The 15010-nt window shown below is 38.6% G+C and overlaps 1 protein-coding gene across 1 annotated transcript in view; it reads left to right on the forward strand.

The window, feature by feature from the left end:
• LOC110288915 (interferon-induced very large GTPase 1) overlaps window positions 1–15010 on the forward strand; it is a 72603-nt gene that overhangs the window by 46193 nt on the left and 11400 nt on the right. The window lies entirely within an intron of this gene.

Raw genomic sequence — 15010 nt, forward strand, 5'->3', positions numbered from 1 at the left:
CTTAAAAGGTGGCTGATAATGGTATTTCTCTACCCATTGCAACCAAACATACTAAGGGAAAGTCTTGTGGGAGAAGGAACACACCCAGTCCCATTTACAGGATCAGAGAACAGTCTGATTGCAGGAATACTGGCTATTGGATAGGAGACTTAGCTATCCAAACTGTTCCAAGTTTTTAGTGGATCTCCAGGTTGGGATAACTAGAGAAAAACTGTAAATATATGCTCATATCAGGTCATTTTTTTTTGTAACTGTTGTCTTGAATTGCTTTTATGGCCCATATAAAACCCAGAACCAGACTGGATCAAATTCTGTTATGTTATCTTTATTACCTAAACTTTGAGCTTTTGAATTATATCAGTTAGGTTTAAGGGGAAGTTGTTAAGGTTTGTTCTTGAACTTCTTGATAATTTTTAAACCTATGAATCACAATAGCACATGACAACTGAGCATAAATACAGTCCCCTTCTACAGAAAGAGCCAAGCCCTGAGCTGAAGCTGTGAGTAAGCAGACTGTCAGTCTTTGTGAAAGAGCCTCCTCTCCATGCAGGTCTCTTGAGAGCAACATGCTACAAGAATTTGGTCAGAAGAATTTGTCTCTAGAAGACAAGCACTCTGGAAGCAGAGACAGATGCATTTCTGTGAGTTTGAGGCCAGCCTTGTTTACATTCTGAGACCCAGTTTCACTTCAGGGTCCTAGAGGAAGAACTTTACTAGGTGTTTGGTCAAGGTAAGAAACAGTTTGTTTTAAATAATCTTGAAGGATAAATAATTCAGCTAATCTAAGCAGTAACGAAAGGGGACTGGAATATCCTGTGATTGACCTGTTGCTACTTATAAAGAGAGGCTTGAGTGACATCTAAGGCTCATGAAACTTTGAAGTAGGCACTTTATCAAAATAACAGATGAATGGACTTTTTAACAATAATTAAATTGTTTTTCAAGAACAAAAGTTTAAAATGGGTTATAACATTGTTATTACAAATCAGGTGAGTGGCAGGGATTAATGTTACTAGTTAAGAAGAGAGCCAATCATTTGACGAGTGTTGTCCATGAAAGATATCATAAAGATATCACTGAAATAGGATTATAAAGCCTTAAGCAGAGACAACATGAAAGTGACCACACAGTATTGTACAACGTCAACAAACATCATGAAGAGGAAGGAAGATGGCAGAGGATGGCGATTTAAGAAAAGAATGTATTATATTAGCCCTTAACCCAAGGTCAGGATATGCATAAAAACATTTACCTGTCATAGAGGAAAGTGAAATAATATATGGAGAAGTTGAAAATGAATTCATTTACAGTTTTAGCAGAAACTGGGATGTTAAGTGTAATAGTGCATGACAGCATGTGAAGACAGACAGCAGCCTCTTAACCAGTTCCCTGCACCCTTAGAGACTTTCTACTCAGATTAAACTGGATCCTTAACTACACTGCACAAAAGTCTTCAGTATGAGCCAGAGTAAAACAAGTGATGAGCTGGTTAGGTCTTTAAGCATAGGGACATAAGAAAAGGACAGTAAACTCCCACCCCAAGACAAGAATGCCAATTTCCAAAGAGAGTGCCACTCTTAATTGCCTTTACAATGGCTATACATGCCATTATGTGGCTAAGTTACATTCCTCAAAAGGTATGATTTATATCAAGGTTTAAGTTTAAGATAAGGTTGCCTTTTAAGGAAGGCTTAAAAGTTAAACATATACAAGCTGGTTTACTTAGTTTTATCTTAAAGATTTTTCTTTCAGTTTTGTAAATGGTACTGTGTTCTTATGAGGTACATGATTCAGATTTCGAGAAGTGATCATTTGACAAAGCTCAAAATTACAAATGTTCTTGCCCTAAGTAAACAGAGTTCACTTGTTAATATTTTTAGCTTGTTTGAGACATCTCCAGGAAAACAGATTATCTGTACAGTTGATATTGGCTCTCTAACTCTATTGAAGTTTCATGATTCTCAGTCATCAGGAAAGTCAACCTAGATCCCAAGGAAAGAAACTTCTTTCTTTTCTCATAGACCATTAATTTTCTTTGTCATTTTATCTAGACTCAATTTCCCCTTCTGAGACTGGTCCTGTAATTTGAGGAATGGGTGATGGTCAAAGATCCATTTTCTAAAGCTTCTTCAGGCTGAATGTTGCTCCTGCCTATGGGGGAGCAATAAATTTCTATGCCTGATCTAAAGAAGATATGAGAGAGCTTGGACTTAGAGATCTCAAAATAGCTATTTGATAGGAATATGAAAGAGATGACATGGGATCTCAAGACAATAAACAATACAATACATTATGAACTTTAATTTTTTTTTCTAAAGGCATAATGATGGCAATAGATTTTTTTCTTTTTAGAATAATTAAGTTATGACATCTTTTAACAATTATTTTATTGGGTTTTTTTGGGGGGGGGAGAACAAACTCTGATGTCCCTTGACTTCAAAAGCTATTTTTAGACTATATTCTCACTGAGAGGTCCATTTTTTTGGGGGGGGGGGGTGAAGTGTGAGATAAATTTGTATTTGCTTTGGGTATAAGAATGAGATTGCAGTCTGCGTTTCCTATTGAGAATTTGTCTCAAGGCTAACAAGACAAGTTAAGTAACTTGTGTGAACTCTTCCAAAAGTAACTAAAGCCAAGTAATTATAGAAAATGATTCTGTGACAGGACAGAATTGCCCCCTGGAGGGGGGTGTGTGTAACACATTCATAGGTACATATGTTAACAGACTCTTCTTGCTGGTTGTGAAAATTCCTAAAAATATGTTGGTGCCTGAAATAAATATCAAAACAGTGCAAGCAGAGACCACTCATTGTTAAGTAACCACACATAACTACTTTTATGGGAGCCTATGAGAGGTGACTACCCAGACATAATGAATAACCACTGAAAATCTGTAGTCCACCAGCTAGGAGGTGGGTGTTACACAAGCATGCAGTTTAACAGAAGCTAAGTTAAAGTATCTGGGGCATCCTGGCCTCAGGTTCTAGGATAGAGTTGGGAAATATTCCATGGGATGTTCCATCAAGGAATTTAAATATTAGCTAAATGTGAAATAGCCTCATCAAGAATATGAGATGGAGGAATCTCTGCACTGTCTTGTCCTGTCACAGAATCATTTTCTATAATTACTTGGCTTTAGTTACTTTTGGAAGAGTTCACACAAGTTACTTAACTTGTCTTGTTAGCCTTGAGACAAATTCTCAATAGGAAACGCAGACTGCAATCTCATTATCCTCCAGCTTTAACTGTCCTGACCAAGTTATGTCCTAATAATCATTGTCCCATGGTTGTTTAGACTCTAGTTATCCTGGCAAAGTTGCCTGGAAATAATTCCAGTCCCTTGGAGTGCTCTGCTTCAACAATCCAGACAGCTAGAGCAAGGAAGCATTTTTTTGGAATATCCTCATATATTCTGGGCACTCTGATTACACAACATATGAGGTTTTATGATATACTATAGTCAAACTGATACAAGAAAAGTGGTTGAGAGTTTCTTAGGAACAACAGATTATTACTTCAAATGAATACAATGCAGTTTAAATCAAATTCCTCTATAGTACAGCTTGAGGTCAGGCATGGTGATTCCACCTGAGGTTCTTTTATTGTTGGGAATAGTTGCTATCCTATGTGTTTTGTTACTCCAGATGAATTTGCAAATTGCCCTTTCTAACTCAATGAAGAATTGAGTTGGAAATTTGATGGGGATTGCATTGAATCTGCAGATTGCTTTTGGCAAGATAGCCACTTGGACAATATTAATCCTGTGATTCCATGAACATGGGAGATGGAAACATCTTCTGAGATATTCTTCAGTTTCTTTCTTTACAGACTTGAAGTTCTTATCATACAGATCTTTCACTTCCTAGTTAGGGTCAAACCAAGATATTTTATACTATTTGTGACTATTGTGAAGGGTGTTGTTTCCCTAAATTCTTTCTCATCCTCTTTATTTTTTGTCTAGAAAAAGGCCACTGATTTGTTTGATATAATTTTTCATCCAGCTACTGCACTGAAGCTGTTTATCAGGATTAGGAGTTCTCTGGTGGAATTTTTAGGGTCACTTCTATATACTATCATATCATCTGTAAAGAGTGATATTTTGACTTCTTCCTTCCCAATTTGTATCCCCTTGATCTCCTTTTGTTGTCAAATTTGTCTGGCTAGGACTTCAAGTACTATATTGAATAGGTAGGGAGAAAGTGAGCAGCCTTGTCTAGTCCATGATTTTAGTGGGAGTGCTTCTGATGTTGGATACTGGTTTGCTGTATACTGCTTTTATTATATTTAGGTATGGGCCATGAATTCCTGATCTTTTGACAAATGCTTTCCTAGCATCTAACGATATGATCATGTGATTTTTGTCTTTGAGTTTGTTTATACAGTGCATTACATTGATGGATTTCCATGTATTAAACTGTCCCTGCATCCCTGGGATGAAGCCTACTTGGTCAGGAAGGATGATTGTTTTGATGTGTTCTTGGATTCAGTTTGCTAGGATTTTATTGAGTATTTTTGCATCGATTTTCATAAGGGACATTGGTCTGAAGTTCTCTTTCTTTGCTGGATCTTTGTGAGGTTAAGTATCAGAGTAATTGTGGCTTCATAGAATGAATTGGGTAGAGTACCTTCTGTTTCTGTTTTTTTAAATAATTTGAGGAGAGTTGGAATTATGTCTTTTTTGAAGGTCTGATAGAACTCTGCCCTAAACCCATCTGGTCCTGGGCTTTTTTTTTGGTTGGGAGATTATTCATGACTGCTTCCATTCCTTTATGAGAAATGTGACACTTTAGTTAATCTGATCCTGATTTATCTTTGGTACCTGGTATCTGTCTAGGAAATTGTCCATTTCATCCAGGCTTTCCAGTTTTGTTGACTATAGCCTTTTGTAGTAGGATCAGATGTTCTTTTGGAGTTCCTCAAGTTCTTTTGTTGTGTCTCCTTTCTCATTTCTGATTTTGTTAATTAGGATGCTGTCCCTGTGCCCTCTGGTTAGTCTGGGTAAGAGTTTGTCTATCTTGTTGATTTCCTCAAAAAAACCAGCTCATGGTTTGGTTGATTCTTTGAATAGTTCTTTCTGTTTCCACTTGGTTGACTACATCCTGAAATTTGATTATTTCCTGCTGTCCTCTCCTATTGGGTGAATTTGCTTCCTTTCATTCTAGAGCTTCTAGGTATGCTGTCAGGCTACTAGAGTATGCTCTCTCTAGTTTCTTTTTGGAAACACTCAGGGCTATGAGTTTTTATCTTAGGACTGCCTTCATTGTGTCCCATGAGTTTGGGTAGGTTGTGGCTTTATTTTCATTAAACTCTAAAACGTCTTTAATTTCTCTCTTTATTTCTTCCTTGTAGAGTGTTGTTCAGTTTCCATGTGAATGTTGGCTTTCTATTATTTATGCTGTTTTTGAAGATCAACCTTAGTCTGTGGTGATCTGTTAGAATGCATGGGATAATTTCAATATTTTTGTGTCTCTTGAGGCCTGTAATTTGACCAATTATATGGTCAATTTTGAAGGTACCATGAGGTGCTGAGAAGGTATATCCTTTTGCTTTAGGATAAAATATTCTGTAGATATCTGTTAAGTCCATTTGTTTCATAACTTCTCTTAGTTTCAATGTGTCTCAGTTAGGTTTCCGATTCTAGGATCTGTCCATTGATGAGAGTGGAGTGTTGAAGTCTCCCACTACTATTGTGTGAGGTGCAATGTGTGCTTTCAGTTTTAGCAAAGTTTCTTTAATGAATGTGGCTGCCCTTATGTTTGGAGCATAGATATTCAGGATTGAGAGATCATCTAGGTAAATTGTACCTTTGATGAGTATGAAGTGCCCCTCCTTGTCTTTTTGATAACTTTGGGTCGGAAGTCAATTTTATTCCATATTAGAATCGCTACTCCAGCTTGTTTCTTCAGACCATTTGCTTGGAAAATTGTTTTTCAGCCTTTCACTCTGAGGTAGTGTCTGTCTTTTTCCCTGAGGTGAGATTCCTGTAAGCAGCAAAATGTTGGGTCCTGTTTGTGTGGCCAGTCTGTTAGTCTATGTCTTTTTATTGTGGAATTGAGTCCATTGATATTAAGAGATATTAAAGAAATGTAACTGTTGCTTCCTGTTATTTTTGATGTTAGAGTTGGGATTCTGTTCTTGCAGATGTCTTCTTTTAGGTTTGTTGAAGGATTATTTTCTTGCTTTTTGTAGGGTGTAATTTCCGTCTTTGTGTTGGTGTTTTCCCTTTATTATCCTTTGAAGGGCTGGACTTATGGAAAGATATTGGGTGAATTTGTTTTTGTCATGGAATACTTTGGTTTCTCCACCTATGGTAATTGAGAGTTTTACTGGGTATAGTGGCCTGGGCTGGCATTTGTGTTCTCTTACTGTCTGCATAACATCTGTCCAGGATCTTCTGGCTTTCATAGTCTCTGGTGAAAAGTCTGCTGTAATTCTGATAGGCCCTCCTTTATATGCTACTGGAACTTTTTTCCCTTACTGCTTTTAATATTCTATCTTTACTTCATGCATTTGTTGTTCTGATTATTTTGTGTCAAGAGGAATTTCTTTTCTGGTCCAGTCTATTTGAAGTTCTGTAGGCTTCTTGTATATTCATATGCATCTCTTTCTTTAGGTTAGGGAAGTTTTCTTCTATAATTTTGTTGAGGATATTTGCTAGCCCATTAAGTTGAAATTCTTCATTCTCCTCTATATTTAATATCCATAGGTTTGGTTTTCTCATTGTGTCCTTGATTTCCTGGATGTTTTGAATTAGGATCTTTTTGCATTTTGCATTTTCTTTGATGATGTGTCCATATTCTCTATGGAATCTTCTGCATCTGAGATTCTCTCTTCCATCTTTGTATTCTGTTGCTGATGCTCACATATATGGCTCCTGATTTCTTTCCTAGGGTTTCTATTTCCAGAGTCATCTCCCTTTGTGTTTTCTTTATTGTTTCTACTTCCCTTTTTAGATCTTTGATGGTTTTGTTCAATTCCATCATCTCTTTGGTTGTGTTTTCCTGAAATTCTTTAAGGACTTCCACCTGTTTCACAGTGTTCTCTTGTATTTCTTTAAGTGAGTTATTAATGCCCTTCTTAAAATCCTCTACCAGCATTATGAGATATGATTTTAAATCTGAGTCTTGCTTTTCGGGTGTGTTGGGGTATCCAGGACTCGCTGAGATGAAAGTGCTGGGTTCTGATGATGATGAGCAGTCTTGGTCTCTGTTAGTAAGATTCTTATATTTGCCTTTCACCATCTGGTAATCTCTGGCATTAGTTGTTATACCTATCTCTGGCTGGAGCTTGTTCCTCCTGTAATTCTGTTAGCCTCTGTCAGCACTCCTGGGAGTCCAACTCTCTCCTGAGTCTCAGTGGTCAGAGTACCCTCTGCAGTCCACCTCTCCTCTGATGGGGAAGGAGTGCAGATGTCTGGAGCTCAGATCTGCTACCTGGATGAAGATGGCCTGTCTAAGAAACCTATGTTGCTTCTGCAGTCCAAAAGGTTTTCCTGTGCAGATTGGGCACTGAGGAACCCAGGATATAAGATGGCTCTCTTTCCTGCTCTGACTCTTAGAACTGTCCCTGTCAGTCACCTCTGTTCTGGTGGGGTAGGAGCGCAGGGGTCTGGAACTCAGATCTGCTTCCTGTCTGAAAATGATGGCCCAAAACAGGGCCTGTCCCAGAAGGTATGTTGCTTCTGCAATCTGCAAGCTTTCCTGTGCCGACTGGGCTCTAAAGGACTCAAAATACAAGATCGGGGATTCTCTTTTAATTTTAAAATTATTTTAAGAAGTAGCTTGGCAATGTACAGATTCAATGCAATCCCCATCAAAATTTGAACTCAATTCTTCAATGAATTAGAAAGGGCAATCTGCAAATTCATCTGGAATAACAAAATGCCTAGGATAGCAAAAACTCTTCTTGAATATAAAAGAACCTCTGGTGGAATCACCATGCCTGACCCAAAGCTGTACTACAGAGCAATTATGATAAAAACTGCATGGTACGGGTATAGCAACAGACAAGTAGACCAATGGAATAGAACTGACAACCCAAAAATGAACCCACACACCTATGGTCACTTGATCTTTGACAAGGGAACAAAAACTAGCCAGTAGAAAAAAGACAGCATTTTCAACAAATGGTGCTTGCACAACTGGCTGTTATCATGTAGAAGAATGTGAATTGATCCATTCCTATCTCCTTGTAATAAGGGCAAATCTAAGTGGATTAAGGAACTTCACATAAAACCAGAGTGGAGTTGCATTCCACTCACCTCAGGATCACGGGTGAGTGGAATGCAACTTCAGCTCCAAAGAATTGTGGAGGGTCTTGTGCCAGCAGGAACTGGGACAAAGAAACACTGCTGGACCAGAGTCTGGGATCCATTCACATCAGGGCTAACCCCTCCATTTTCCTCGTGAACCCGGCCAAGAGCATCTAGGGCACCAGAGAACTCTCCATGACACAGGACCCCTAGCACACCCAGGACTTCCTGATCACCTGAGAGAATGTGGGTGATAGAAGCAACAAAACGTCTAGGTTAGGGTCCTGTCAGGCCTTCATCCTCAGCCAGGAGGCAGAGCTGAGACCCAGAGCCCTGGGCACATTTCTTGCCAGAGGAGAGTCAGCCTACAGGGAGAGTTCTGACCCCAGAACTCAAGAGGTGGATCAAAGCTCCAGACTGCTGGAGACCAACACGGAAAGAGGAGAGCTTGCCTGCAGAGAGTGCTCTGACCACTGGAACTCAGGAGAGAGTTGGACTCACAGGAGTGCTGACAGAGGCTAAAAGAATCACAGGAAAATCAAGCTCCAACCAGAGACAACTTGAACAATAACACCAGAGATTTCCAGATGGCAAAAGGCAAGCATAAGAATCTTACTAACAGAAACCAAGAACACTGGGCATCATCAGAACCCAGTACACCCACTCCAACAAGTCCTGGATACCCCAACACACCCGAAAAGCAAGAAGCAGATCTAAAATCATATCTCATGATGGTGGTAGAAGATCTTAAGAACGGCATTAATAACTCACTTAAAGAAATACAGGAGAACACCACTAAACAGGTAGAAGCCCTTAAAGAGGAAACACAAAAATCCCTCAAGGAATTACAGCAGAACACTGCTAAACAGATAGAAGTCCTTAAAGAACTACAGAAAAACACTGCTAAACAGGTAGGAGAAACACAAAATCCCTCAAAGTATTATAGGAAAACACAACCAAACAAGCAATGGAATTGAACAATCCATCCAAGATCTAAAAAGGGAAGTAGAAGCAATGAAGAAAACACAAAGGGAGATGAATCTAGAGATACAAGCCCTAGAAAAGAAGTCAGAGACCATATATGTGAGCATCACCAACATAATACAAGAGATGGAAGAGAAAATCTCAGGTGCAGATGATTCCATAGGGAACATGGACACAACAATCAAGGAAAATGCAAAAAGATCCTAACTCAAAACATACAGGAAATCCAGGACACAATGAGAAGACCAAACCTACTGATAATAAGAGATGAGAATGAAGGTTTTCAACTTAAAGGACCAGCAAATATCTTCAACAAAATTATAGAAGGAAACTTCCCATATCTAAAGAAAGAGATGCCCATGAACATATAAGAATCCTACAGAATTCCAAGTAGACTGGACCAGAAGAGAAATTCCTCTGGACACATAATAATCAGAACAACAAATGCTCTAAATAAAGATAGAATACTAAAAGCAGTAAGAGAAAAAGGCCAAGTAACATATAAAGGCAAGCCTATCAGAATTACACCAGATTTTTCACCAGAGACTATGAAAGCCAGAAGATCCTGGACGGATGTTATACAGACACTAAGAGAACACAAATGCCAGCCCAGGCTACTATACCCAGCAAAACTCTCAATTACCATAGATGGAGAAACCATAGTATTCCATGACAAAACCAAACTCACACAACATCTTTCCTAATCCAGCCCCTCAAAGGATAATAAATGGAAAACACCAACAGAAAGATGGAAATTGCACCCTAGAAAAAGCAAGAAAGTAATGCTTTAACAAATCTGAAAGCAGAGAGTCACAAGAACAGATTCCCATTTAACAACAAAAATGACAGGAAACGCCAGTTTCTATTCTTTGATTTCTCTTAACATCAATGGACTCAATTCCCCAATAAAAAGACATAGACAAACAAACTGACTACACAAACAGGACCCAACATCTTGCTGCTTACAAGAAACCCACCTCAGGAATAAAGACAGACACTACCTCAACAGTAAAAGGCTTGAAAACAATTTTCCAAACAAATTGTCCAAAGAAACAAGCTGGAGTAGCCATTCTAATATCAAATAAAATTGACTTCCAACCCAAAGTTATCAAAAAAGACAAGGAGGGGCACTTCATACTTATCAAAGGTAAAATCTACCAAGAGGAACTCTCAATTCTAAATGTCTATGCTCCAAATACAACGGCAGCCACATTCATTAAAGATACTTTATTAAAGCTCAAAGCACACATTGCACCTCACACAATAATAGTGGGAGACTTCAACACCCAACTTTCAACAATGGACAGACCCTGGAAATAGAAACTTAACAGAGGCACATGAACACTAACAGATATTATGAAAAAAATGTATTTAACAGATATCTACAAAACATTTTGCCGGGCAGTGGTGGCGCACGCCTTTAATCCCAGCACTTGGGAGGCAGAGGCAGGTGGATTTCTGAGTTCGAGGCTAGCCTGGTCTACAGAGTGAGCTCCAGAACAGCCAGGGCTACACAGAGAAACCCTGTCTTGAAAAAAACAAAAAAAAAAAAAAAAAACATTTTATCCTAAAACAAAAGGATATACCTTCTTCTCAGCACCTCATGGTACCTCCTCCAAAATTGACCATAAAATTAGTCAAAACACAGGCCTCAACAGATACAAAATATTGAAATCATCCTATGTATCCTATCAGATCACCAAAGACTAAGGCTGATCTTCGATAACAGCATAAATAATACAAAGCCAATGTTCACATGGAAACTGAACAACACCCTACTTCATACCTTGATCAAGGATGAAACAAAGAAAGAAATTAAAGACTTTTTAGAGTTTAATGAAAATGAAGCCACAACATACCCAAACTTTTGGGACACAATGAGGCAGTCCTAAGAGGAAATCTCATAGCCCTGAGTACCTCCAAAAAGAAACTAGAGAGAGCATACACTAGCAGCCTGACAGCACACCTAGAAGCTCTAGAACAAAAGGAAGGAAATTTACTCAAGAGGAGTAGATGTCATGAAATAATGAAAATTATGGCTGAATACAACCAAGTGGAAACAAAAAGAACTATTCAAAGAATCACCTAAACCAGGAGCTGGTTCTTTGAGAAAATCAACAAGAAAGATAAACAATTTCCAGGCTATCTAGAGAACACAGAGACAGTATCCTAATTAACAAAATCAGAAATTAAGAAGGAGACATAACAGATCCTGAGGAACTCAACAACATCATCATATCCTACTACAAAAGGCTATACTCAACAAAACTGGAAAACCTGAATGAAATGGACAATTTCCTAGAGAGATACCAGTTACCAAAGTTAAATTAGGATCAGATTAACGATATTAACAGTCCCATCACCCCTAAAGAAAGAAAAGCAGTCATTAATAGTCTCCTAACCAAAAAAAAAAGCCCAGGACCAGATGGGTTTAGGGCAGAGTTCTATCAGGCCTTCAAAGAAGATGTAACTCCAACTCTCTTCAAACTATTCCACAAAATAGAAGTAGAAGGTACTCTACCCAATTCATTCTATGAAGCCACAATTACTCTGATACTTAACCTCACAAAGATCCAGCAAAGAAAGAGAACTTCAGACCAATGTCCCTTATGAAAATCGATGCAAAAATACTCAATAAAATCCTAGCAAACTGAATCCAAGAACACATCAAAACAATCATCCTTCCTGACCAAGTAGGTTTCATCCCAGAGATGCAGGTATGGTCTAATATACGGAAATCCATCAACGTAATCCACTATATAAACAAATCAAAGATAAAAACACATGATCATCTTTTTAGATGCTAGGAAAGCGTTTGACAAAATCCAACACATCTTCATGATAAATGTCACGGAAAGATGAGGAATTCAAGGCCCATACATAAACATAATAAAAGCAAAATACAGCAAACCAGTAGCCAACATCAAACAAAATGGAGAGAAGCTAGAAGCAATCCCACTAAAATCATGGACTAGACAAGGCTGCCCACCTTCTCCCTAACTATTCAATATAGTACTTTAAGCCCTAGCCAGAGCTATCTGACAACAAAAGGAGATCAAGGGGATACAAATTGGAAAGGAAGACATCAAAATTTCACTCTTTGCAGATGATATCATAGTATATATAAGTGACCCTAAAACTTTAGGAGTTCCACCAGAGAACTCCTAAGCCAGATAAACAGCTTCATTACAGTAGCTAGATATAAAATTAACTCAAACAAATCAGTGGTCTTTCTCTACACAAAGAATAAACAGGATAAGAAACAAATTAGTGAAACAACACCTTTCACAATTGTCACAAATAATATAAAATAGTTTGGTGTGACTCTAAGGAAGTGAAAGATCTGTATGATAAGAACTTCAAGTCTCTAGAGAAAGAAATCAAAGAAGATCTCAGAAGATGGAAAGATCTCCCATGCTCATTAATTGGCAGAATTAATACAGTAAAAATGGCTATCCTTCCGAAAGCAATCTACAGATTCAATGCAATCCCCATCAATATGCCAACTCAATTCTTCACTGAGTTAGAAAGGGCAATTTGCAAATTCTTCTGGAATAACAAATCACCTAGGATAGCAAAAACTATTCTCAACATTAAAAGAACCTCTGGTAGAATCACCATGCCTTACCTCAAGCTGTACTACAGAGCAATTGTGATAAAAACTGCTTGGTACTTGAACAGCAACAGACAGGTAGATCAATGGAATAGAATTGAAGACCAAGAAATGGACCCGCACACCTATGGTCACTTGATCTTTGACAGTGAGCTAAAACTATCCAGTGGAAAAAAGAGCATTTTCAACAAATGGTGCTGGCAAAACTAGTGGATATCATGTAGAAGACTGAGAATTGATCCATTCTTATCTCCTTGTACAAATCTCAAGTCTAAGTGGATCAAAGAACTCCACATAAAACCAGAGACACTGAAATTTATAGAGGAGAAAGTGGGGGAAAATTCCTAAACAGAACAGTAATGGCCTATGCTATAAGATCAAGAATCAACAAATGGGACTTCTTAAAATTGCAAGCTTCTGTAGGGCAAAAGATACTGTCAATAAGACAAAAAGGCCACCAACATATTGGGAAAGGGTTTTTACCTATCCTAAATCTGATAGGGGACTAATTGCCAATATATACAAAGAGCTCAAGAAGCTGGACTCCAAAACAGAGCTAAACAAAGAATTCTCAACTGAGGAATACCAAAGGACTGAGAAGCTCTTGAAAAAATGTTCAACATCCTTAATCATCAGGGAAATGCAAATCAAAACAACCCTGAGATTCCACCTCACACCAGTCAGAATTGCTAGGATCAAAAATTCAGGTGACAGCAGATGCTGGTGAGGATGTGGAGAAAGAGGAACACTCCTCCATTGCTGGTGGGATTGCAAGCTGGTACAACCACTCTGAAAAAACAGTCTGGCGTTTCCTCAGAAAACTGGACATAGTACTACCGCTAGACCAGCAATACCTATCCTGGGCATATACCCAGAAAATGTTCCAACTGGTAATTAGGACACATGTTCCACTATGTTCATAGCAGCCCTATTTATAATAGCCAGAAGGTGGAATGTACCCAACAAAGGAATGAATATATAAAATGTGGTACATTTATACAATGGAGTACTACTCAGCTATTAAAATCGATGACTTTATGAAATTCTTGGGCAAATGGATGTATCTGGAAAATAACATCCTGAGGGAGGGAACCCAATCTCAAAAGAACTCACTTGATATGCACTCACTGATAAGTGGATATTAGCCCAGAAACCTAAAATACCCAAGATACAACTTCCAAAACACAAGAAAATCAAGAAGGAAGATCAACACATGGATACTTTATTCCTCCCTAGAATAGGGAATAAAATATCCATGGAAGGAGTTGCGGAGACAAAGTTTGGAGCTAAGACGAAAGGTTGGACTATCCAGAGACTGCCCCTCCCGGTGGTCCATCCCATAATCAGCCACCAAATGCAGACACTATCGCATATGCCAGCAAGATTTTGCTGAAGGGACCCTGATATAGCTCTCTACTGTGAGACTTTCCCAGTGACTGGCAAATACAGAAGTGGATGCTCAGTCATCTATAGGATGGAACACAGTCCCACAATATAGGAGCTAGAGAAAGTACCCAAGAGCTGAAAGGGTCTGTAACCCTATAGGTGGAACAACAATATGAACTAATCAGTACCCCCAGACCTCGTGTCTCTAGCTGCATATGTAACAGAAGATGGCCTTGTCAGCCATTATTGGGAAGAGAGGCCCCTAGGTCTAGCAAACTTTATATGCCCCAGAAGAGTGGAAACCAGGGCCAAGAAGTGGGTGTGAGTGGGTAGGGGAAAGGGTCAGCTGGAAGGTATAGGGGACTTTTGAGATAGCATTTGAAATTTAAATGAAGAAAATATCTAATAAAAAAATGTGGGAAAAAAAACATATTCACCTTTTGGGCTGTCTTGTCTAGAGTCAACAGGAGAGGCTATGCCTAGACTTACTACAACCTGATAAACCAGAGCTGATTGATATCTGTGGGTGACCCCCCTTTCTGAAGAGAAACAGAGGAGGAGTGAATGGGGAGAGAGGAAGGAATAAGAGGAGAGGAGGGAGAAGAAACTAAGGTTGGGTATAAGATTAATTAATTAAAATATAAAAATGAAAAAGTACTTTGTTATAATGTAATTACGTCATTTCCTCTTCTCTTTTTCCCCCTCTAAACCCTCCCATTTACCCAGCTTTTACTCTCTTTCAAATACATGGCATCTTTTTCTTAATGTGTGTGTGT

The sequence above is a fragment of the Mus caroli genome, unplaced genomic scaffold (genome assembly GCF_978045245.1).
Source record: "Mus caroli unplaced genomic scaffold, Mus_caroli_1 scaffold_8, whole genome shotgun sequence".
NCBI lineage: Eukaryota > Metazoa > Chordata > Mammalia > Rodentia > Muridae > Mus > Mus caroli.